Source organism: Podarcis vaucheri (genome assembly GCF_965113315.1).
Source record: "Podarcis vaucheri genome assembly, chromosome: 15".
NCBI classification, from domain to species: domain Eukaryota; kingdom Metazoa; phylum Chordata; class Lepidosauria; order Squamata; family Lacertidae; genus Podarcis; species Podarcis vaucheri.
Genome location: NC_138753.1, coordinates 36,734,025 through 36,758,209, shown reverse-complemented (window position 1 = coordinate 36,758,209; position 24,185 = coordinate 36,734,025). Strand labels below are relative to the sequence as shown.

The following is a 24,185-nucleotide window of genomic DNA, read 5'->3' as shown; positions in this document are numbered from 1 at the left end:
CATTGCTGCTTAAAGCACTTAACTTCATTCTGACATCATTCTAACATTCATTAATTTTGCAATATTTCTGTAAATAGTCTTTAAATTTCTTCCAATCTTCTTCCACCGACTCTTCTCCCTGGTCTCGGATTCTGCCAGTCATTTCTGCCACCCATTTGTGCACATTCAAGACAGAGTTGTTCCGCCAGGCCTTTGGTCAGGGCGCAGCCTGACTCCCTCCTCTGGCAACCTGCACAGAATTTTGCTTAATTGGTTGCCATCAATTTGATTTAATTAATTTTTATAATGAAATATTTTTAGATTGTGTGATTATTTGACTGATTATTTGATTGTTGTTAGCCGCCCTGAGCCCGGCTTCGGCTGGGGAGGGCGGGATATAAATAAAATTTATTATTATTATTATTATTATTATTATTATTATTATTATTATTATCCTGCCAACACACATGGTGCCTTAGAACAAAACCCCATGAAAATGGGGAGCTGCCTGTAATGGCAGGTGGGGAACCCCTTGCTGATCTAATTCCATTCATCCTGTATATGATGTCAGTTGTAGAGCACGTGGTCATGGCTTGGACCAAACAGCCTTGTGGATGTGCCTTGGGCCAAGCAGCCTTGCAGGTCAAATGGGGAAGCCTGGTGGGCTGGCCACTCCCCACTAAAGCAATAGATTCTGATCTCCTGCCCAGCCCTGGTGCAACAGTTCAATGATGCATTGAGCAAGGTGAATCAACACCCATAGGTCCCCAGATCCTCAACATTTGAATCTAGCTTCCCAAATTTGACTTGGTAAATACATAGGCAATCATATTGCATCAACAGACTTTCTTTTTCTTCAGGAGACGTCCGGCCGGGAGGGACAAATGGGAGGGGAACTATGTGTCATAAAAGGATTGTTGACTCTTCCATGTTCTGGCCTCCCTAACCTAACAGGTAAGCTTATAACAAACCCACCCTCTCCCACATTTTTGTGTTGTAGTTATGCAATGATGGGGAGGGTTTGGTGTGTAAGTACATGAATAAAGACGTGTTTACCTGTTGCACCTCGGCTTTCCCCAAGGTGATGCAGTTTATTCTAATTAATGATTGAACGTTGTTGCAGAAATGTAATAAAGGAGCATATATAGCTCTTCAAAGGGAAGGTCTAAAGCAAAGCTAAGTCCCCTTCATTCCAAGGGAACCATGTGATTACTGAGTGGTCTCAGGCATACTACTAATGCAATGTGGGAGCTGACCACAGGGAGGTAGTGGTTTGGTGAGAAAACTAACATATCCTAGTGTTCGCTAGTTATCGTAATCCAAAAGGCATAAATCCCATCCCTAGCAAATAATGGCAAAAGAATTCTGCTTTGCAGATCCCGTTTTTAACTGTGGCATGTGTTGCTCATTTAGGGCCTCTGCAATTAATTAATTAATGCTGCAACCACCCGAGAGCTGCAAGGGGGATTTGCCATCTGTTGTGTCTCTTCTCCCACCAACTCATAGAGCCACATTTCCAGGTTGGCAGAATCATTGTAATTAACGCTGTATCTGGACGTTAAGAGAGGCTGCCTTCTGGCATTTGCTATTAGCAAGAGTCAGACCCCGTGTTGCGGCAAAGCCTATCCAACAGGTTGAGATTTTTTAAAAAAGGTTTTCTCGGCCCCATCACAAAAAAATTGATGCAGCGCAAGAATACAACCCTCAATTGTCGGGGTATCATTGTCCCATCCTGAGTAGCAGCCAAGATCCAAGTAACAGAGGAAAAGGTGCCAGTCAAGGATCTCTCAGCTGTATGGAGGATCTATCAATTATGGCTATGCAATTATGGCTAAGCTTCCCCACAACCCAGGGACCACCTATCCCCTGCCCCCAGATCTGCCCCCAAATCAGTTCAGGGGTGGGGCTAATGTTTCACTAGAATTTTTTAAGCACTGAGTAAAAAATACAGTTGGAAGGGGGCTAGAGACACTGTGTCACCAAAAGCAGGAGGGTTTGAGCCTGCAGGGTGTTGCTTCACAAGCGCCTTCCCCACAGAGAATGCATTTGCAAAGCACATAGGCCTGCAAAATCAAATTCTCTGCTCACCAGGATTCAATCTTGCCGGGCTTTGCTTCTGTAGTTTATTCCCTGTGGTGGGGCCGCCTGCTTCACCTTCTTGCTGCCTCTGACAGTCCCAGATTGCTTTAGGAGGCGCAACCCACAGCAAAACAGGGCTGGCTCTACCTGACTCTGCCCAAGCTTGGATCCCCCAAATCGGCCTTGTCCAGTTCAGGATTCAGGTAAATCTTACCTCAACACCGGCAATGGGGCAGCAGACTTCGCTTCATTTCAGGGCAGCAGGCTAGCTTGTTTAGGTGTCTCAAGGGAGATGGAGGGGGGAATTGCTGACCTACCCCTACCCCTTCAGCATCTGCCTCTCATGGCAGAACAGCCCTGTAGCCCAGGGGTCAGCAAACGTTTTCAGCCAGGGGCCAGTCCACTGCCCCTCAGACCTTGTGGGGGGCCGGACTATATTTTGGAGAGAGAAAATGAATGAATGAATTCCTATGCCCCACAAATAACCCAGAGATGCATTTTAAATAAAAGGACACATTCTACTCATGTAAAAACATACTGATTTCTGGACCGTCTGCAGGCCGGATTTAGAAGGTGATTGGGCTGAATCTGGCTCCTGGGCCTTAGTTAGCCTACCCATGCCGTAGCCCAAGGAGGTGAGCAGGCTGGAGAAGAAAAATGGGGACTGCAGAAAGGGGAAGTGGCGAAAGAGGTGGCAAGTGGGAAATGAGAGGAGAGTTCCTAGCTCATAAAATGCATTTAGCACTTTAAAAAGCAGGCGCAATCTCCCATTTGCTTTTGGACTCTGGAACTCAGCCGACTATTGGAAAAAGCACTGCGAATCGATCAAAAGTGACAAAGCCACCAACTGCAAAACAGCCAGCGGGGCTGAGGGAGCCCGGCTGATCGGCTGCGCGTCAGTCACATAGCTTCAGAGAGTCTTGTACACATCATGCTCAAAGAATGTGCAATCTTTTGATTTCCACATGACATTTCCCCTCTAGCAGTGAAAATAAGAGCATTGCATTCATGCTCATGGAGAAACTGGGAGGTTGGCTGGGGCAGCAATTCCACACACCCTTCATCTTTTGTATCTCCCAAGGCTAGGAGTGCAACCAAATGCCTACATTCTCTTTGGCCAGCACAGTGCCTGACATATATGACATTTCCTTTTAAAAGCATGAAAACATGCAGAGGACGGGAACAAAGATCCCACTCATCAGCAGCCCTAATGAGTGAGAACTCATCCTTCTCCGAGGAATTCTTGGAAATATGAATTTGCTAAGATCTTTTTTTTAAAAAAATAGCAAAATAAAATCACTCAAATGGGTAAAGATAGGCGCATCTAGCTGAGGAGCCCTTCTGTGAAAATATGCAGTTGTTTCCAAGAGATGTGCACAACATCAGCTAGTCTAAGATGTCCAAAGCCAATCACCATTTCACATCACCATTTGGGTTGCATTTGTTTTGATCCAATCAGGCATGGAGTGTCAATGCTCAGCCTGCCATGTCCAAATCTGAGAGAGGTAGCCTTTGAGACGCAAACAGATCCTTTCCATTCTTATCCAAAACACACAGGAGAGTGGGCAGACACCAGGATTTTCCACATGTCACTCTCAGTAACCAATATATATCTAAATCAGAAAGCAATGCTCTGTGTCTTCTTCCCCAAGCCGGCTTGCAAGTAGGGAATTTCAGTTTACGTATCTCTATTTCCCATTTTTCCTGTCTTAAGTTCCATTGTATACATTTCCACATCACTTATTGGGTTGTTTTTTAAAGTCCCCATGAAAATTATTTAGCACACGTTTTTTGCAGAGCAATACAGTGGTACCTCGGGTTACATACACTTCAGGTTGCATACGCTTCAGGTTACAGACTCCACTAACCCAGAAATAGTACCTTGGGTTAAGAACTTTGCTTCAGGATGAGAACAGAAATTGCGCAGTGGCAGCATGGCAGCAGCGGGAGGCCCCAATAGCTAAAGTGGTGCTTCAGGTTAAGAACAGTTTCAGGTTAAGAATGGACCTCTGAAACAGATTAAGTACTTAACCCGAGGTACCACTGTATTCCCTGATGTGAGGCAGATTCACCAGTATATGCATTTTATGTCCATCCCACCATTAAAAACAAAAACACAGTTGGATTTGTCTGGAGAACTGCATGGCAAAATCCGGAGATGCGCAAATTTCAAAGGATGGCTGAGTTTCAGTTCATGTACTGTTTCAGAAAGTGAAAACTGGGCAGGTTCACCTTTGAATGCAAATTTAACTGATTCCCATCATCCCTACCCACAAGTAGTGAGTTTCCAGCACTCTTTGTGCCACAGAAGAAGAGTTTGGATTTGATATCCCGCTTTATCACTACCCGAAGGAGTCTCAAAGTGGCTAACATTCTCCTTTCCCTTCCTCCCCCACAACAAACACTCTGTGAGGTGAGTGGGGCTGAAAGACTTCAAAGAAGTGTGACTGGTCCAAGGTCACCCAGCAGCTGCATGTGGAGGAGTGGAGACGCGAACCCGGTTCCCCAGATTACGAGTCTATCGCTCTTAACCACTACACCACACTGGCTCTCAACTGGCACAGCAACTGGAGAGTACCAGATTGGCAAAGGATGCCCATAAAATCTTCCGAAAATACAGAAATAGGGACTTATCCCTAGAAAACAGGGCAATTGGTGTATACAGGTCATCATGGAATCTGGTCATCTTTGGTTCCCTCCTTGTCAATAACATGAGCTCCTGCATTGTTTAGCTGTGGATCAGGCAGAGATATGTTGGAACAGAAACATATACAATGGGTTTCTAAAATGTTCTACACATAAAGGCATTTGATTTATAGAGCGTGCTTAACCATTACTGAATGCGACAGTAAATTACATTTGAGCCAGTCTTGGAACAAGGCTTGAAATATCACTCTGCAGTTAGTGAAAGGTTGCCTTGCCCTGCTCTGACGCTACCTTATCCCCAAGTTTGTTAAATATTTGTTTAATATCATATTATTACACTTTGTAGCCAAGACCATTATATAGCAAACAAACCTGCTTGTCAAGAAAAAAGAAAACAAGTGAAGTAGAAAGGGGAAAGAAAAAAGAAAAATGACACATGAAGGAGGAAAGGGGCAACATAAGACGGGACCCTCTAAAGTACATTGAATAGACTAAAAGGAAAAATATAAAATATTCAAAAAAATATTCAAAAAAAATATATTTTCAACATTATCTCCAGTTTTAAGAAACTGTTTCATAGACAAGCAATTATACTGTAGTAGCTGGTTTGGGCAGGATCAAATCATTTCATATGAACAGGCAGCAATAATAATCATAGACGCTCACCATTATTTCATTATTATTTTTTTCAACTGAGACATATAGTAGAACAACTCAAAGTTAACTGGGGGTTACCATGTGGAAGAACTTCATATGAACGTCTTTTTGAGCAAAATGATTAAATTAATAACAAAGATCTCTTTAATACTCTCAATATGTGCAAAAGAATTTCTCCATTCTTCATATAAAAGGAAATGGGACTAAACAAATAGTGAGTTAATAATCTTTGAATCAGAATGGATGTGGGCATTCAAAAATATTCCCGGAACATTTACTAGTGTGAACTTGAAAGAGAATTATCTTAAGACAATTTTCCAATCCTACTTAACTCCACCCAGAATGGTTTTTATTTTTATTTTGCCAAAACATGGTCTGCATTGCTGGAGGTGTAATGGAATTAACGTGGATTTAATACATATTTTTGGAGCCATGTTGGTTGCTTTTATTTGTGCTCATTTCTGGAGCCTCTAAGAATTAGAGTTAACACTACTCGGAAATAAGGGTCAATATTAAAGAACCAGTGTGATGGAGTGGTTAGTGTTGGACTATAATTTAGGAAAATAAGCCCCCACAGGCATTAAGTTCACAGGGGGACCTTGGCCTAACCTAGCCTCACAGGCAGGCTAATCCCACATTGCAGCTGGCTGGACCAGGTGACTCTTGGAGTCATTTTCATCTCTGCAATCTATGATTCTAAGTATAAAATCGGGGGTTTTTTTGGGGGGGAACCATGTACACCACCCGGAGTTCCCTGGATATAAATGTAATAATGAGTTTAGTTTTAGTTAGGAGTTTAGTTTTTGGTAATTACTAGATAGATCAGGGATGGGGACCTGAAAGATTCTTATTTCCCCTACTCCCACCTCTGGGCCCAAATTTGACAAATAGCAATCCACCTGATGTCACAATGACGTCAGGTGACACAACATTCTAAAGCAGAAAGACCAGCTGTTTGGGGCGACTTTAAAGCACCTATCTTTTTACCTGCGCACACCTGGTGCCATTACTGTCAGTTAGCATTTCTTAGTACACTCTGGGCGGCTTCCATAGAAACCAAAACTACACTAAAATATCACACGTTAAAAACTTCCCTGAACAGGGCTGCCTTAAGATGTCTTCTGAATGTCAGGTAGTTGTTTATCGCTTTGACATCTGCTGGAAGGGCGTTCCACAGGGCGGGCGCCACTACCGAGAAGGCCCTCTGCCTGGTTCCCTGTAGCTTTGCTTCTCGCAATGAGGGAACCACCAGAAGGCCCTCGGCGCTGGACCTCAGCGTCCGGGCAGAACGATGGGGGTGGAGACGCTCCTTCAGGTATACTGGACCGAGGCCGTTTAGGGCTTTAAAGGTCAGCACCATCACTTTGAATTGTGCTCGGAAACATACTGGGAGCCAATGTAGGTCTTTCAAGACCAGTGTTACATGGTCTCGGCGGCTGCTCCCAGTCACCAGTCTAGCTGCCGCATTCTGGATTAGTTGTAGTTTCCGAGTCACCTTCAAAGGTAGAGCGCATTGCAGTAGTCCAAGCGGGAGATAACCAGAGCATGCACCACTCTAGCGAGACAGTCCGCAGGCAGATAGGGTCTCAGCCTACGTACCAGATGGAGCTGGTAAACAGCTGCCCTGGACACAATTTGGCCTGTGCCTCCATGGACAGCTGTGAGTCCAAAATGACTCCCAGGCTGCGCACTTGGTCCTTCAGGGGCACAGTTACCCCATTCAGGACCAGGGAACCCTCCACACCTGCCCGCCTCCTGTCCCCCCAAAACAGTACTTCTGTCTTGTCAGGATTCAACCTCAATCTTCACCAACTTCACTGTTTCTGATTTAAAAGAGAGGTAGAGCTGGGTATCATCCGCATACTGATGAACACCCAGCCCAAACCTCCTGATGATCTCTCCCGGCGGCTGCATGTAAATGTTGAAAAGCATGGGGGAGAGGACAGAACCCTGAGGCACCCCACAAGTGAGAGCCCAGGGGTCTGAACACTCATCCCCCACCACCACTTTCTGAACACGGCCCAGGAGGAAGGAGCGGGACCATTGTATGACAGTGCCCCCAGCTCCCAGCTCCTCAAGACGGTCCAGAAGGATGTTATGGTCGATGGTATCAAACGCCGCTGAGAGATCCAGCAGAACTAGGAAACAGCTCTCACCTTTGTCCCTAGCCCGCCGGAGATCATCAACCAGTGCGACCAAGGCAGAAAGTATTGATCTGATGTGTAGAGATCTTTCCTGTTCTGCTTAGTTCAAGAGGGTTCTGGAAGGTTTCTTCTCTGTGTGGAAGAAGGCTCTTTGGGTTATTCCTTCTGAGAAGCTAAGTAATGCTGGTTTAAATTGGTTCTGTTACCCTTCTGTCAAGGTCATGCTGACTATAATAGTCAGGCCAGAAGGAACCTGGGATTCACTTACGTTCTTTTTCTATATCTTTGTTTGGGTGTGGTGTTCTGTTCTGTATATAGTGTTAAGTTTAGTCTTATTTTAAGTTATTGTTAAGTTTAAGTTAAGTCTGCTGCAACTGGATTTCTGATGAACTGTGCCAGTCCTGAATGTATTTAATTTGTGACCATTATGTTCATTTTCCTTCAGTAGCAGTAAATGGATGGAAGGGGGGGAAGTAATAATGAAAATGAAAGTTACTGATCATGGCTGCTTATTGGCACTAGTAGATGGCAACTTCATATCAGAGTTTCTTCAAAAGTCCTTGCGAGATGCCATCTGTTTTTGGTGACATGTTGCTGCTTAAACTATCAATTTACCCTGGAACCTCTCCTATGGTTTTGTAAATATGGAGATCTATCACAAATTGATTATATACAGGTGCAGGAAGCTTGTTGCTAACACCCTCTTCAGTGAAAACAGATACAACAAATCCGTTGTTTGACTCAATCACTTGTGACATTTTAATGAACGTCTTTCTCTGCGGTGGCTTTTATGTCTCTCTGTGTTTTCCAAAATTCTTGCAGTTCCTCCACAAATTCCATTCTCTTCTTACATTTAAGCTGCCATAATTTATGCTGTTTTTTTGGTTTTTCCACATTTGGATTTGCAATTCACTTTGTAAATTATGTCCTTTCCCCCCTTCATTTAATAGCTTCCGTAATGCTGCAATTTAGCTGGGTGGGTTTGCTTTTTAGATCTCTTTCTGCCTTTCTCAAAAATTTGTAGCGTCCATATATTTTTCTTTACTTTGTGGCATACATATATTTTTTTTTGTCAAATAGTGCTGTTAGAGCATTATCTAAGTCTCTGCCTGGTGTGCTTGTTTTAAAGAGTATCCATTAATTTCTTTAAAGCACTTTTTTATTTTATTACCTGACCATTCATTCAGGCAATCAATCATTGTAACTAGTGCCTCTTAATCTTGATGTAGGCGTCCTTGCTGAACTTAGTTCATTTCACTCCAGTGAACTGGATGCTTTGGCAGCTATAGAAATATGTGGGAACTGCAACAGAATGTTGTAGCTAGAGATGGAGGGGAGGGATTCCATTTATTTCACATTAAAGGCGAACCTACCAAATTTGCACTTTCTGAAACTGTGTGCAAACTAAAACACAGCCATCCTTTGACATTCACACTTCTCTGTATTTCACAATGCAGTTGTCCAGCCATGTAATGAGCACTCACACTTTACATTGTGGGTGCCCTTTGCAGGATAGCGGGTGGTGCTACAGTTCCCAGGGAGCTCACTGGCAAAGAGGGGGTGGCTTTCCTCTCAGGGTGGATTTTTGGAGGTTCATGCCCAGCCTCAGTAATCAAGTTTCTTGCTCGGAGGTGGGGCTGGCCCCATTTATATATATATTTTAAAAAAGATATTTATTAGAGTTTCCAATTTTTTACAAACAAAAAGAAAAAACAAACATAAAAATATTAAAAACACATAAATTTCACAACTTATTTTCTTGTGACTTATTTCCCCGACCTCCTCGTACCTCCCCTTCTTGTATACCCAGTTTAAATTAATTATACAGCAAATCCTTATCTCAACATCTTAAATTATTGTAGCTTTAAATTCTTACTTACAAAAAGAAAGTCATTTTATCATAGTTACAGCTTGAAACCCCTTAATTTCAATCCAGCATCATTCAACATTCCTTAACTTTACAATATTTTTGTAGATAGTCCTTAAATTTTTGCCAGTCTTCTTCTGCCGACTCTTCTCCCTGGTCATGGATTCTGCCAGTCATTGGGGCCGGCCCCATTTATAAATAGGGGGTGGAGCTGACAATAGCCAGGCAGTCGGCTCTGGAGATTCACCTTCCCTACCCTCCCTTTTGAGGATGAGATGGTTGGACAGTGTTCTCGAAGCTACCAGCATGAGTTTGACCAAACTGCGGGAGGCAGTGGAAGACAGGAGTGCCTGCTCTATGGGGTCACGAAGAGTCAGACACGACTAAACAACAACACCCTCCTAATGTTTGTTGTTTGCAGGTTAACTTTTTCTTCCTGTTTAGCGGGCGCTGCTACGGTCTTTGACTGGTTGCTGTTGAAGGACTGGGAAGAAATTTTCCTGCATTGGCAGGTTTTGTCTTCCCCGTAGCAATTCGTCACAACTTTGACCGTTATGGCCTTGGGTGGAATCCTTTAGTCTTTTCTCCCCTATATGGTGGGGGGGGCATGAAGTGGTGACTCACCCACCTGCGGCGTGATTCCAGGGTCCCCCTCTTAAAGGGGTTATATATATGGGTGTCACTGGCCATACGCTCAGGGGCGTAGCGTGGGGGGTGCAGGGGGGGCGGCCGCACCGGGCGCAACATCTGGGGGTTAGGGGGCGCAAATCCACAGGTTAGGGGGCGCAAATTACTTGCCTTGCCCCGGGTGCTGACAACCCACACTACGCCACTGCATACGCTGAAAGTTCGTCAGTGAACTACCCTGCATGTGGGGATATGGGCTTGGCTGCCTGCTACACTTACGTCTTGCAGAGCACCCCCATATCCCATTTACCCTGAGGAGCCCCAGTTCCCCCTGGCTGGGGGGCTGGGAGGGATATATGCCCAAGGCCTAAGCCAAGGTCTTCCTACATTCGGAAGTTTAATAAAGTTGTGGCCTAATTTTAATGGAAATATAATGTTGTCAAAGTCTTTATTCCTTATGATCCCTGGGTGCTGGGGCTGTCGCCGCCGGGTTACACAATGTATACATAAATGTATATGCTAGGGTAAAGTATGCATAAAATGCATATATTCGTGAAAATAACTGCAGTTTTCTCCATGACTTGTTAGTATTCTGATCAAAAAAATTTTTGTCCCCATGGATCAAAAGCAAAGCCAGCAAGTGAAGCTCTACACACTTTTTCAGTGAATGAAGGAGGTTATTGAAACACCCCTTCTGTGTGGCTTTCTACATTTTATTTTCTCCCAATATGCTGCCATATTTCATAAGTATGGGTAACGATTATGTAAGCAACACCTCTGGGCCGCTTGGATAACCTGCAAGCCATTCATAAAGTTTGTTTCTCCAAGCAAGTGTTACAGAAAACAACACCCACGCTCTTTTCTCATTTTAATATATATCCTAGGCCAGCTTCCTTCCTCTGTGTAAAAATGCCTGCTATCCCGCTGGTGGTAATAGATGTCTCATTTTCCCCCTCTAACTTTCTAATTTCAAACTGTGAAAGATCTCGGCATACTGATCCTGGTGGTCTTAACAAGTCTGATAAAAAAATAATAATACTGGACCTGAAAATATTCAAACAGCGATTCCATCTCTTCTCCAAAATTAAATTTAAGATTTACTTAAATTCATTTACTACCCAGTCCTAGGGAGGTTTATTTTGAAGAGTTCTCAATGAGTTGTGGAAATGTGGAGGAGAAATTTGTGTGGCTTATAGCTGAATGCAAACTGACCCAATTTACACTTCCCAAACCAATACACACACTCTGAAACATGACTATCCTTTAAAATCTACCCCTCCAATTTTTTTACAATTCACTTACAGTGGCACCTTGGTTCTTGAACCTAATCCATTACAGGAGTCCGTTCAACTCCCAAAACAATTCGAAAACCAAGGCACAGCTTCCGATTGGCTGCAGGAGCTTCCGGAACTCAAGCAGAAGCTGCGTCAGACGTTCACTTTACTTCCGGGTATGTGGTGTTCGGGAGCCGATTTGTTCGACAACTAAGCTGTTCGAAAACCCAGCTACAGCTGTATAAAAAGTATACATGGGTAAACGCTCACAAAAATGTGTATATTACTGCAAATAACGTATAAAAGTTCATTACGTTGGGCAAAAATTATATACAAAATGTAGGTATTAGGAAAGCTGTGCATTAAAAGAGAAATATTTTTTGCCAACTTTTAAATAGAGCTGGTGTGGAAATGTAGCAAACTGTACATAAGGCTGGAAAAACTGGAAACTGGAAATGGGAGATTCATCCATCCCTAATTATGGGACTGTAACAGAGCGAAACCCATATCTTTTCCTCCCTTGGGGGGAAAAATCCATTTTTTTGCCATGGAGTCATTTCCTCAGTGATATCTTAAGTGAGCCAATTAATTCTGCTTTTGTCCCCTATCCTCCTCTCTGCTGAGTTCTACAATAACAACACTGAGGCTAAGGGAAAGGAAGTTGGCAGGTATTGCTGCAACACGCTGGACTTGGTTGTAAGAACAAAGTCTGGGTGAGGGCAGATCAAGACAGGTGAGGTGATGTTGCAGTTGCCCTAAGAGATCAACCTCCACAACTTCCTTCTCATTTGTTGGTTTCTGCTACTTTCCCTCCTGGGAATCAACATAAAAATGGATAATTTCAAAGATGCATTCATCACTGTCGCTTGGGAAAACTTGTGCGAAGGCCACAAGATGGACCCCAGGCCCTTGACCTGTAGAAATGCACTTCACTTTCACATCTTTATGATTTAATTCAAGTAGATATGAATTAGGCAAACAATATTTCTTTATTTTTTGTAACCTGTCTTTTTCTTAGATCAGATCTTTGGAGTGATATAACTTTTGCTCTGAAGTTTTCTCACTCACCCTTCTAACCAGCTGAGGTCCATGCTATAGATTTCTAAGGCAAGGTTCACAATAAAGACAGGGTGAAGTCCAGCTGATGGTGACTTGTGGACTTAAAGCAAGCATAAGGAACTTCAGACCCAGGAGGCAACCCTCCAGGAATCTCTCTGTGACCCTCACGGCTCCTCCCAGCCCCTTCCTCCAAACCACACTCATCACTGGCTCTGCTTTGCACCATCCTTGAGTGTTTTTGCCTGGCTAGAATGTGTCCTTTAATGCTAATCATGCTTCATGCGTGCCTGGGTGGATAATGGAGAGCAGGGTGCAAGAGTGAAGAAACTGGCCCACTGCACAAAAGATAACATTTGTATTCATCCATCTGCTGGTTCCACCCACAACTAACATGTGGTCCCTGGAAGATGGTCCAAAAGGGAATGTGGCCATTGAGCTGAAAACGCCTCTCCATCCCCGACTTAAGGAGAGAACGTTCCTGCTCACAAGGAATCTCACAGGACGACAACGTCAAAGTCAGGGAAACAGTGGTGGTGGTAGAAGCTTCCCCAATAACAATTTCAGTTTTCATGTTTCTTAATCTAAAGAACACCAAATGTCTTGGCTCATAGAACAGTAAGAATACAGCACACAGCAGCTGGAATATCCTCCAGCAACACATAAGGTATGGAGGGGGTTGGAGGAAAGGGTGTCTGGGCAGTGATCCTTGGTATGAAAAATAGTGGTGTCACAAGTTTGACCTCATTTCCATCTGTGCAAGGTGTGAGGGTATGGGCTCTACCCCTTCATTCCTCTGCATGTGTAGACCAGGCCTTATTAAATCTGATCTTCTGGCTGCAATTTCCTAGTTGTCTCGGCTGTTGTTACTTATTCAGCTGCTTCTTATACTTCACTGAAGATTGCTAAGCAGTTCTTCATGTCCTTAAGTCCCTTTCCTTTGTGGCTTTTATGCTGCTGACAAACTCACTACCAAACCCCACCTATTACGTTAGACACTGCAGAAGTGAGTTTGTTTAAATTGATTGCTTTTTTCAATGGAAAATGAAGACCTTTAGGGATATTTTACTATTTTAAAATGTAATGTGGCAGCCTTCATCCTATTGCACGATGTGCAGAACCAGCCTGTGTATATTGACTCCAAGTCCCACTAAGTTAAATGAGATTTGGGGTACAATCCTGGCCCCAGCCACTGCCTGGCAGGATCTAATGGAGTGGCTGCATCTGCAGCTCTGCTCAAATTTCCAGCCAGGGTGGAGGCAGTTGCACAGCCATCAGGCCTGATGATGTCACATAACACCCAAGGAACCAATGGATTTCAGGCCATCTCAGCCCCTCCCTCTCCAGAACACTTCATTTCATGGCTTTCTGCTGATTGCTTCAAGTGGGTAACTCAGTGGCACAGCTTCCACCTACCCAACTACCTGTCAGGGAACTGACATCGGAGCTAGAGGCGGAGGGAAGGCTCTCAAATGATGCTGGAGAAGGGCCCAGCAGGGAGAGAGGCAGCTCCGCAGATGGGGAAGCAAATCAGCGCAACACCAGGGATATAGAGGGGCTGATGGGGGAATCGGCGAGAGGGCTCCAGGACTCTTCACCGGACACCAGCGGGGAGAGCACGGGTCCTCCGCTACCCACGCCCTCCCTGCGCAGAAAACTTCCGCACAGAGAGAGTAGGAGGAGACTGGGTGTCAAACAACTTTTATGTTGGAAAAGATTTAAGAAACGCCCACTGATGGATTCTGCTAGCGACTGAGGCAGCCACGAAGTGAAGGGCTGCCCAGACTGAAAGGTTTAGCAAGGCAACAAGGCCTGGAGAGGCGGCAACTTACGCACGAGCAACCCATACACATTACACTACCCTAAGGAAATGGAAGGTCGGGGGGCAGGGCACTGTGCTGGCATCACTCCATAAGCAGAGACTGGTGGAGGTTGACAGTGCTTGGCAAAGAGACACCTCTGCCCCATCCAACTCGTCCCCAACCTCACCCAAAGGGAGTTTAGAATTGCTCTGCAATTCTGAAGGCTTGCAGACTTAGTTCTAGATAATATTGTGTGTGTGTTTTACTAGCTTATATTCTTTTTATTTATTTTTATTTAAAATGTCTGTAAGGAGACATACAGTCCAAAATGAAATAATGCCAGATCAAAGCTGCATATGTTAACAGCACGATTGCGTACACACCTAGATGTGATTACAATCTGAACTCCAGTTTTGCTGGATAAGGGGAAGGTGGGGTGTTGCTGTTGCTGTTGGTGCTACACCAATGTAAACCGATAGAAGTATAACCTAGCAAGGGAGAAGAAAACATAGTGGTGCAAAAATGGCAGACATGCCCCATGGGATTGGTGGAGAATATGTCAGTTTTGATTTCTCTCGTCTTCTCACTTTTTCAGTCTTAAATTTGCCTCTCCACACTTCCACATCAGGCTGCAATTTAAAAAAAACAAAAAACAAAAAACTTTGCATGAAAATTCATAAGAATTTCAGTTCTAATCTCTCCCAATAAACACATGCTTGCATGCACATTTTTGCAAAACAATTTGTCCAACTATACGGCATATTTTTTTACTAATATATGCATTTATAGTTTATGCATTTTTGTACATATTAGTTGGAAGGAGAACTCCATTGCAAAATTCAGAAACAGGCAGATTTGGAATGATATTTTGTTTCAGACAGTGGAAATTAGGCAAATTTTCCTTTAAATGTGGACTTTTCTTTTTAAAAAAATCTTGCCCTTCACTAGTAGAGATGGACTAATCTGTTATTTTTGGGTTTCCTCGGTTTCTTATTTTTCTAATCTTAAATTAAGTTATTCACATCAAATTATGATTTTTAAAGGAAGACGAGTCACACAAATTTGTCTGCATTTTAGGAAACATTTCTCTTAATATACACATTATTATAAGCAAATTTCCATAATATAATGCGTTTTTGTATGGTATCATCACTTAAAATGTATGTATTTACATGCACACGTTCCCCTAATATACACATTTTTGTACACATTATAAAATGTCAGCGTTGGGCTGTTTAGCTGGTGTTTGCAGCACCACATTCTTGCCTTGACCCAGGGGAGGAAGAGGTGAGAAAGGCTTTGCCTAGTCATCATGATTTCACAAAGCAAGAACAACAACAAGGGCTACAATTCAGGATGATGGTGCACATGGTGCAATAAAAGAGACCTCACCTCTGGAAGATCAGCATCTTCTCTGGGTCACAGAAGCATGGAAAAGGCCTATTCATTGCTACAAATCAAAACACTCCTCCCCCCCCCCCAAGAGCCTCAGTTGAATCCTCTCTCTCCTCCCTTGCCATCTTTCTCATAAGAGGCTTTCAGGGGAATTTCTGTCTATGTTTGGGTTATTGAGATTTGTTTAGTTTTAAAAAAACCAAATTGGCAAGGATGTTGACTGCAAATCTAAAAACCCAGAAACACGAAAAAGAGATGTTAACAACAGAACAAACAAAACTTTTCGATTAACCATTTCAAATCTTTGGATCAACTAAACTGGTTCCCCTCGATTTATTGAGCAACATGCCTTTTAAAATAACAAGAACCCTTTAACTCATTTGAAATATATGTTCTTGGAAAAAAGCTGTACAGTGGTGCCTCGCAAGATGAAAAGAATCCGTTCTGTGATTCTCTTCGTCTAGCGGTTTTTTCATCTTGCGAAGCAAGCCCATTGACGGATTAGCGGATTAGCGCTATTAGCGGCTTTTAGCGGCTTATCTGCTGATCGGATCAGCTGATAAGCGGCTTAGCGGCTTAGAAAAAAGGGGGAGGGGAAAAAACCAGCAGGAACTCGCAAGACATTGTTGTCTTGCGAAGCAAGCCCATAGGAAATTCGTTTTGCGAAGCACCTCCAAAATGGAAAACTCTTTCGTCTAGCGAGTTTTCCGTCTTGCAAGGCATTCGTCTTGCGGGGCACCACTGTACATTGCGGGGCCCATCGAGTAAGAAGCCTCCCCATTGCTCTCACTAAAGAAGGAATGTCTCTCCTAAATATTGATCCCTGCTGTGACACAGACATACGTCATCTAACAACAAAACTTGGCTGTAGTGAGGGGGAGTCTTCAAAGTTCTTGTTTTATTCTGTTCATGTATCTTTATAATTGTCATAAAGACTGAGCCAGGCTAGCTCTAGTCTCTCCCTGACCCACTACCAAACAGAGTCCTCAGAGGACAAACTGCACAACCTGCAGACTAAGGGCCTTGAGGAACCCCTTGAGAGGCCCTCAGGGGAGAGACCTGCTGAATAAATCCTAGCCCTACCGGAGACAAAGGCTGGTGCCCTCAAGGATGCCAGCATCAAAAAGTCCAGCCCTGGGTCAACATAGTACCTGCTTGCAGACCCCGAATACTCATGCACCTTGGCACTAAAGGGCTCCTCAAGCAGCAGTCTCCTTGAGATCAAGGAATCAGTGAAACACCATCATTACCAGCAGCTCTGGTTAGGGTGTGTCCTGGGAGGCTAGAGTGCATCAACTCTTCTTTTTGAGCCTCCCAGTTGGTGGGGACACATATTTCTGGCTCCTTGATCCTGAACCTTGGCTCCCATGGCTGCTTTGTGATGACCTTGACTTTCTGCCTGAACTTGCATTTGGATCATATTTTGGACCAATTCCCTGTTTGTAGCCCTCGTTTGTCTTGGTCTGTGCCACTTCATCACCCCTGCTTTCCTTCTTGAGTTGGAGGCTTGTACCAAGTGGTGTCTGGTGCCCATTAGGGTTAGTAGGGTGGAAGGCTAGGAAGCTACTGGTAGGTAAACTCAAAGTACATGGCAGGCAGAGCTAATGACAGGCAGAGTCAACTAATTCTGGCTTTCTTCTTCTTCTTCTTCTTCTTCTCCTCCTCCTCCTCCTCCTCCTCCTCCCCACTGAGTTCTGCAAGGGTGCAAAACTGGGACTTAGGAGGAAGAAGCAAACAGCAAGAGTTGCTTGTAAGAAAAAAGGCAAACAGGTGGCATGTTTCTGAAGTCAGAATTAGGCTGGTGTAGCACTGTCCCATTTGCCTTCGCTGCTTATAAAGGTAAAGGGACCCCTGACCATTAGGTCCAGTCGTGACCCACTCTGGGGTTGCAGCGCTCATCTCGCTTTCTTGGCCAAGGGAGCCGGCGTACAGCTTCCAGGTCATGTGACCAGCATGACTAAGCCGCTTCTGGCGAACCAGAGCAGCGCATGGAAACGCCGTTTACCTTCCCGCCGGAGCAGTGCCTATTTATCTACTTGCACTTTGACGTGCTTTCGAACTGCTAGGTTGGCAGGAGCAGGGACGAGCAATGGGAGCTCACCCCATCGTGGGGATTCGAACCGCGACCTTCTGATCAGCAAGTCCTAGGCCTTGTGGTTTAACTCACAGCGCCACCCGTGTCCCTTCACTGCTTATACCTTCCTAGAATTGGGGCCCAGTCCCCGAGGGCACCCTTGGGAGCATACCACTTTTTTGCTGCTTAATATAACCAAATTTCTAAGCAGAAACACATAATATCAAAATTAAATTCCCATAAAAATATTAGCAAGAGCAGTTAAACAGAAATACCAAGCAGTGTGATTTGAAAACAAAGAACCAGGGAAAGCAAATTGTGACCTTGTGTATGGGGCAGTCTGTTGTCTTTGTCTATGGAGTTTTCTTGGCAGGGATACTGGAGTGGCTTGCTGGTTCCTGCTCCAGGTGGATCACTTTTAGTCAAAATTCTCCACTATGACCTGTCAGTCTTGGGTAGCCCTGCACAGCATAGTTCATAGCTTCTCTGGGTTATTCTAGCTCCTTTGCCATGACAGGGCAGTGATCCATGAACCTTATATGCAGAATTCATCATGTGAAAGGCTGGACTGGAGGAATCCCAAACCAGAATTAAGATTGCCGGAGGAAATATCAACAACCTCAGATATGCAGATGACACAACGTTGATGGCAGAAAGTGAGGAGGAATTAAAGAACCTTTTAATGAGGGTGAAAGAGGAGAGCGCAAAACATGGTCTGAAACTCAACATAAAAAAACTAAGATCATGGCCACTGGTCCCATCACTTCCTAGCAAATAGAAGGGGAAGAAATGGAGATAGTGAGAGATTTTACTTTCCTGGGTTCCATGATCACTGCAGACAGTGACAGCAGTCATGAAATTAAAAGACATCTGCTTCTTGGGAGAAAAGCGATGACAAACCTAGACAGAATCTTAAAAAGCAGAGACATCACCTTGCTGACAAAGGTCCATATAGTTAAAGCTATGGTTTTCCCAGTAGTGATGTATGGGAGTGAGAGCTGGACCATAAAGAAGGCTGATTGCTGAAGAATTGATGCTTTTGAATTATGGTGCTGGAGGAGACTCTTGAGAGTCCCATGGACTGCAAGAAGATCAAGCCTATCCATTCTTAAGGAAATCAGCCCTGAGTGCTCACTGGAAGGACAGATCCTGAAGCCGAGGCTCCAATACTTTGGCCACCTCATGAGAAGAGAAGACTCCGTGGAAAAGACCCTGATGTTGGGAAAGATTGAGGGCACAAGGAGAAGGGAATGACAAAGGACGAGATGGTTGGACACTGTTCTCAAAGCTGCAAACATGAGTTTGACCAAACTGCGGGAGGCAGTGGAAGACAAGAGTGCCTGGCATGCTCTGGTCCATGGGGTCACGAAGAGTCGGACACGACTAAACAACTAAACAACAACAACATGGGGCAGTCAGGTGAAAAAGAGGGGAGGGTTACTACACCTTTAATAGTTGCAAGGAAGAGGGAATGTCCATTGGTTTAGCTCACATGGCAACTATTCTACACAACTTATTGAAGGTGCAGGATCCCCCTTCTCTTTTCCACCTCATTGCCCTACCTGTGTGGTGTAAGCTCTGGTGAGATACCTAGAAGCTGAGCTATGGCCATGGTTGCTCTTTGAGGAGCAGCTTTTAGGACTGGGGGATTCTTTGCTGAGGAGATTTCTGAGACAGTTTAACCCCCAAAGCTTTTGCAACGTGCTCCACCTCCTCCTCCTCTGACAGTTCCAGAAGTTTTTCATCAGGTATCAAGAAAGAGGAACCCCTGCCTTGAAAATTGTGTGAGGGGGTGGAGAAATAAGAACTGTTTAATGTATTTTTAATCTCTTGTTGGAAGCCGCCCAGAGTGGCAGGGGGAGCCCAGCCAGATGGGTGGAGTATAAGTTATAAATTATTATTATTATTATTATTATTATTATTATTATTATTATTATTATTGTTCCAAATACTCAGTGAATAATGAAATAACAACAGCATGCACAGAGCTGTCTCACATATGCATACACACCTCATCTTAAAGTGAATGTGGCTTACATTTTCCTTTCAGACTGAAGCTGGTTTGAGGAAAACCACATCAAACTGCAGCGTTTTTCAAGAAACTACAGGCTAGCTCTGCATCATGAGCCAGTGTGGTGTAGTGGTTAAGAGCGGTAGTCTCGTAATCTGGTGAACTGGGTTCGATTCCCCGCTCCTCCTCATGCAGCTGCTGGGTGACCTTGGGCCAGTCACACTTCTCTGAAGTCTCTCAGCCTCACTCACCTCAAAGAGTGTTTGTTGTGGGGGAGGAAGGGAAAGGAGATTGTTAGCCGCTTTGAGACTCCTTAAAGGGAGTGATAAAGCGGGATATCAAATCCAAACTCTTCTTCTTCTTCATGGGTAACATCTGTATGTGGATTCACGTATAAGCATTGGGAGTGCACAGAGTAAATGGTCATGTGTGTGCAGCCTACATGCTAAGAGCACATGCTTTCCATGCAGAAGACCTCCGTTTCAATTCTTGGTATGGTATCACTGGGTAGACCATGAGGGGAAAGACCTGCACTGGAACCCCTGGAGAGGTACTGCCAGTCAGAGAAGACACTACTAGGCTAGGTGAACAAACATAGTAACTTTGTTTAAGGCAGCTTCCTATGTCAACCACATAGGAAAAGATTATTATCTTAAAGGCAGCTGCTTAGCAACTCAGAATAATCCATTTCTTCTGTAAAGGGTTCTGCTTTGCCATTTGAAAAGAGATCTTTGACTAGCGGTGACGGATGACGGTACTTCAAACGTTTTGGTGTTGCTCTTTCAGATAAGCATTTAAAATCTTTTTTACAGGATCTCCAGACATCTTTGATACGGAATTAAGGCTGGCTATCTTTTGGAAGATCTTTTGCTGTTCGGTCTGCTAATGAATCATGAACCAAACTGGCAGACGTCTAGAGCTTCCACTTCTGGTGTGACATTCATCAAAGAGTAATTGGGAACTTAGAGAAGCCGTTAGATATTAAGAAACGACCTCGGGGGAAATGTCAAGGGTGTGTCTATATAGGTGTGTAGATGTTTGCAATACTTATAACTTTCTAGTGTCCTATCAAACCCAAAGCTGCTAATATTTGTCAGAATATTGTACGTCCCATTGAGAGAAGTGGGACTTACTACCAAATAAATATTAAATTTATTTCCCTTCCTCCGCTATATGCACAAATAAGATTTTTCAATGTGGTTCACATTGGTCTGTTTTCACTTAGACTGGACCATGATGAAGATGATGACGTCATGGCCATGACAGGCGAGGAATGTCCAGAATGAGGAATTAACTCTCTATTGATCTCAACTAGGGCCAGGGCCTTTTCAGTACTGGCCCCGACTTGGTGGAATGCTCTGTCACAAGAGACTAGGGACTTGACATCTTTCCACAGGGCCTGCAAGACAGAGCTGTTCTGCCTGGCCTTTGGTTTGGACTCAGTCTGACCCTTATGTTTCCCTCCCCTTATGGTTTTGATCTATGAGCTACTTTTAAAATGAGGCTGCATTTTAAAATGCATTTTAACTTGTATTTTAAATTGGGTGGGTTTTTTTCTTCCTCTTTTTTCCCCTATTATGTTTTTACTGTGATTTTATTGGTGTTAGCTGCCCTGAGCCCGGCTCTGGCCGGGGAGGGCGGGGTATAAATAAAATTTATTATTGCTGTTGTTGTTGTCAACAGTACACTTTCAAGTTAGGAAAATCATGTCTCTCAGTCCTACGTCAAAAAATCGTAGAGTTAGATGGGACTACGAGGGTCATCTAGTCCAACCTCCTGCAATTCAGGAATCTCTTGCCCAACAAGAGACTTGAACCCACAACCCATGAGATTAAGAATCTCATGATCTACCAACTGTGCTACTCTTAGGTGAGCATCCAATGAGGCAGTTGCAGCAACAGACAGGCCCCACCCCCAAACAGGGGCGAAGAGGGGGGTGGGGGCGGTCCGGCCCAGGTGTCATCACTGAGGGGGGTGATTTTCGGCGCGCCACCTGCCCGCGACTCCAAAGCCTACCCCGAGCTGTTGGGGGAAGGAGAAGAGCTACACCGCCTTGCCGGAGGCCTCCCCCCCTTCCCCCTTCATTTTCACAGCTCAGGGGAAGCTTGGGAGATGCGGGCAGGTGGCGCCATTACCACCACCACCCCCCACTCCTGGGCTGCTTCCTGGGGGAGGGGACCTCTCCCGAGCTGTCAAAAGAAAGGTGGAAGGGAGGAAGGCTGTTGGCAAAGCGGTGCGGCTCCCTCCACACCGCCCTCTGGGACACTCACCCCGCCCCCATGGCCCCCGCCACTCTGAGTGCCAGATCAGCTAGTTCTGCCCCCAACCTCGGCTTATGTATCTTCCCCACCTGAGCTGCAAGCAAGCAGGCGCAGACACTGCCTGTCTGTAACTTTCTGCTTCTCCCATTTCCATCCTCTTATGGTCTTAGGAGTCAGTGGAGCTAGGAGAGATGGGGGCAGGAGGAGGAGTGTGGAAACTCTTGACTCTACACCAGACTGTCCTATCTCTCATTCCTCCTCCACCAATTCTGCGGCTTTTCCTGACTCTGACTCTGGTCTCCTGGCTGTTACAGCACAATTCAAAGTGTTGGTGTTGACCTTTAAAGCCCTAAACAGCCTCAGCCCAGTATACCTGAAGGAGCGTCTCCACCTCCATTGTTCTCCCTGGATGCTGAGGTCCAGCGCCAAGGGCCTTCTGGCGGTTCCCTCACTGTGAGAAGCAAAGCTACAGGGAACCAGGCAGAGGGCCTTCTCGGTAGTGGCGCCCGCCCTGTGGAACACCCTCCCGTCAGATGTCAAAGAGAAAAACAACTACCTGACATTTAGAAGACATCTGAAGGCAGCCCTGTTCAGGGAAGTTTTTAATGTGTGACATTTTAATGTATTTTTAATCTTTGTTGGAAGCTGCCCAGAGTGGCTGGGGAAACCCAGCCAGATGGGCGGGGTACAAATAAATTATTATTATTATTATTATTATTATTATTATTATTATTATTATTATTATTAGCTCCCCCAGATCACGGGTCCCTTCATCAAAGTCAACCCCCAACCCCACTTTCTCCAGGTGCCCACCCATCAGAATCTAGCCACCATTCCTCAGTATCCAGCCAGTCCCTGACATATTAGTATTAGTATTATTTTGAAGAACCAAACAATAGTAAGCAAATGTTCACATGAAGCTGTCAAGAAGACCCTGTGAATCCCCGCTCTGAGCACAAATATAGAAGGGGGCGTATGGAGGAAGAGATGTGATTCTCATCCCTGGTTTTAAGTACAAAATGTGTCACACCTGGAAGCAATTAGGAGACTTTACTAATTCAGAGCTAATTGCTCTTCTGTGGAAGCTCCAGCACTTGAATGGCACTTCAGGCTTCAGTAAAAGTTTCTCACTACTGGAAATGGCACAAAAACATTTGACTTGCTTTGAATATTTTATTGGCTGGTGATTAAGCAATTTTGTCTGCTGTTTCTGGGGGGAAATATGCGCTCAATTATGATGGGGAGATGTTTGCTGCTAATATTCAAAATGGAAGTGTCAACATCGCAACTAAAATAACAGCCCAATCAATGATGGGTGTGTGGGTGTGTAGAAAGAAAAAGAATATTTCTCCAGATATTTGTTAGGCTACAATCATCCTTTATCATTGGTCATGCTGGCCGCAGGGTGGGGTGGGGGGAATAGAGGAAACCCAAAAGACCTGGTGGTTCCCCACCCCAATGCAAAAGTTATTTATCTCTCTTCGTCACTTTGCCACAGGAAAGCAGCAAAGCACAAAGCCAATGCTATCATTCTTCGTCACTGTTTATATATTGTCAGCATTTAGGTGCCGGGCAAATCATGGGATCATAATTTGATATTAATATAGTATGAATCTGACCTGTTTTGGTGTGCCACCTTTTAGTGGAGTGGGGTGGAATTTCTACTTTTTATTCTTGTTGATGAATGAACACTTATTATTCTTTTATTCTGTTGTGGATTTTGAATGTTCAATACATTGTTGTGTGTCTCAATATTTTGGAAGTCGGTTTCAGGCACTTTGTAAAAAGTGTTGAACAATAAAAAGTAGAGGAGAAGGCTTTACAGCCCAGGAAGGACATTGTTGTTTAAGCAAGGCTTTAACTGATTCAGAAAGCCATTTTATGTTCCTTCCTGTCCAGGAGGAACCAGTGACCAGCCTTGATGGGCAAAATCACCCCAGGGCCTGAAGGCATTTCACCAAGAAGCTGTCATTTGCAGTTCCAATGCTCTATGGAGCAGCTGTGTGCACACAGACGTCAACAGCTTCTGAGATAGGCACAATATGGGTATCAATATTTGCAACCTAGACTAGTGTTTCCCAACCTTTTTCTGTTGCCCTTCCTGTGCCCAGAATTGCAGTAGGGAGTGGGGATATCATCTGAAGCCTCTGTGCTCTAACCACTACACTTTACTAGGATTGAGGAGCCACCCACCCAAGCCCAGTGTGACCAGCTGATAAGCAGGAAGCTCTTCATACGCATTGCATACCCCCCATCACTGAGTACAGTAATAGTGAAAACTTCTGGCGGCCTCAAAAGCAACCCTTTTCCTCA

At 44.5% G+C, this 24,185-nt stretch overlaps 2 long non-coding RNA genes across 2 annotated transcripts in view; one reads left to right on the top strand and one right to left on the bottom strand.

Annotated features, from left to right (window-relative positions):
• Positions 1 to 485: 485 nt before the first annotated feature.
• LOC309519632 lies at positions 486 to 21,085 on the top strand. Its single transcript, XR_014213910.1, has 4 exons — positions 486 to 933; positions 11,304 to 11,449; positions 20,424 to 20,637; positions 20,837 to 21,085. It is a non-coding gene; the product is annotated as an uncharacterized lncRNA (long non-coding RNA).
• LOC309519666 overlaps positions 11,423 to 24,185 on the bottom strand; it is a 43,306-nt gene continuing 30,543 nt past the window's right edge. The window contains exon 3 of the long non-coding RNA XR_014213949.1: positions 11,423 to 11,510. This is a non-coding gene — a long non-coding RNA (uncharacterized lncRNA). The remainder of the gene's footprint in view (positions 11,511 to 24,185) is intronic.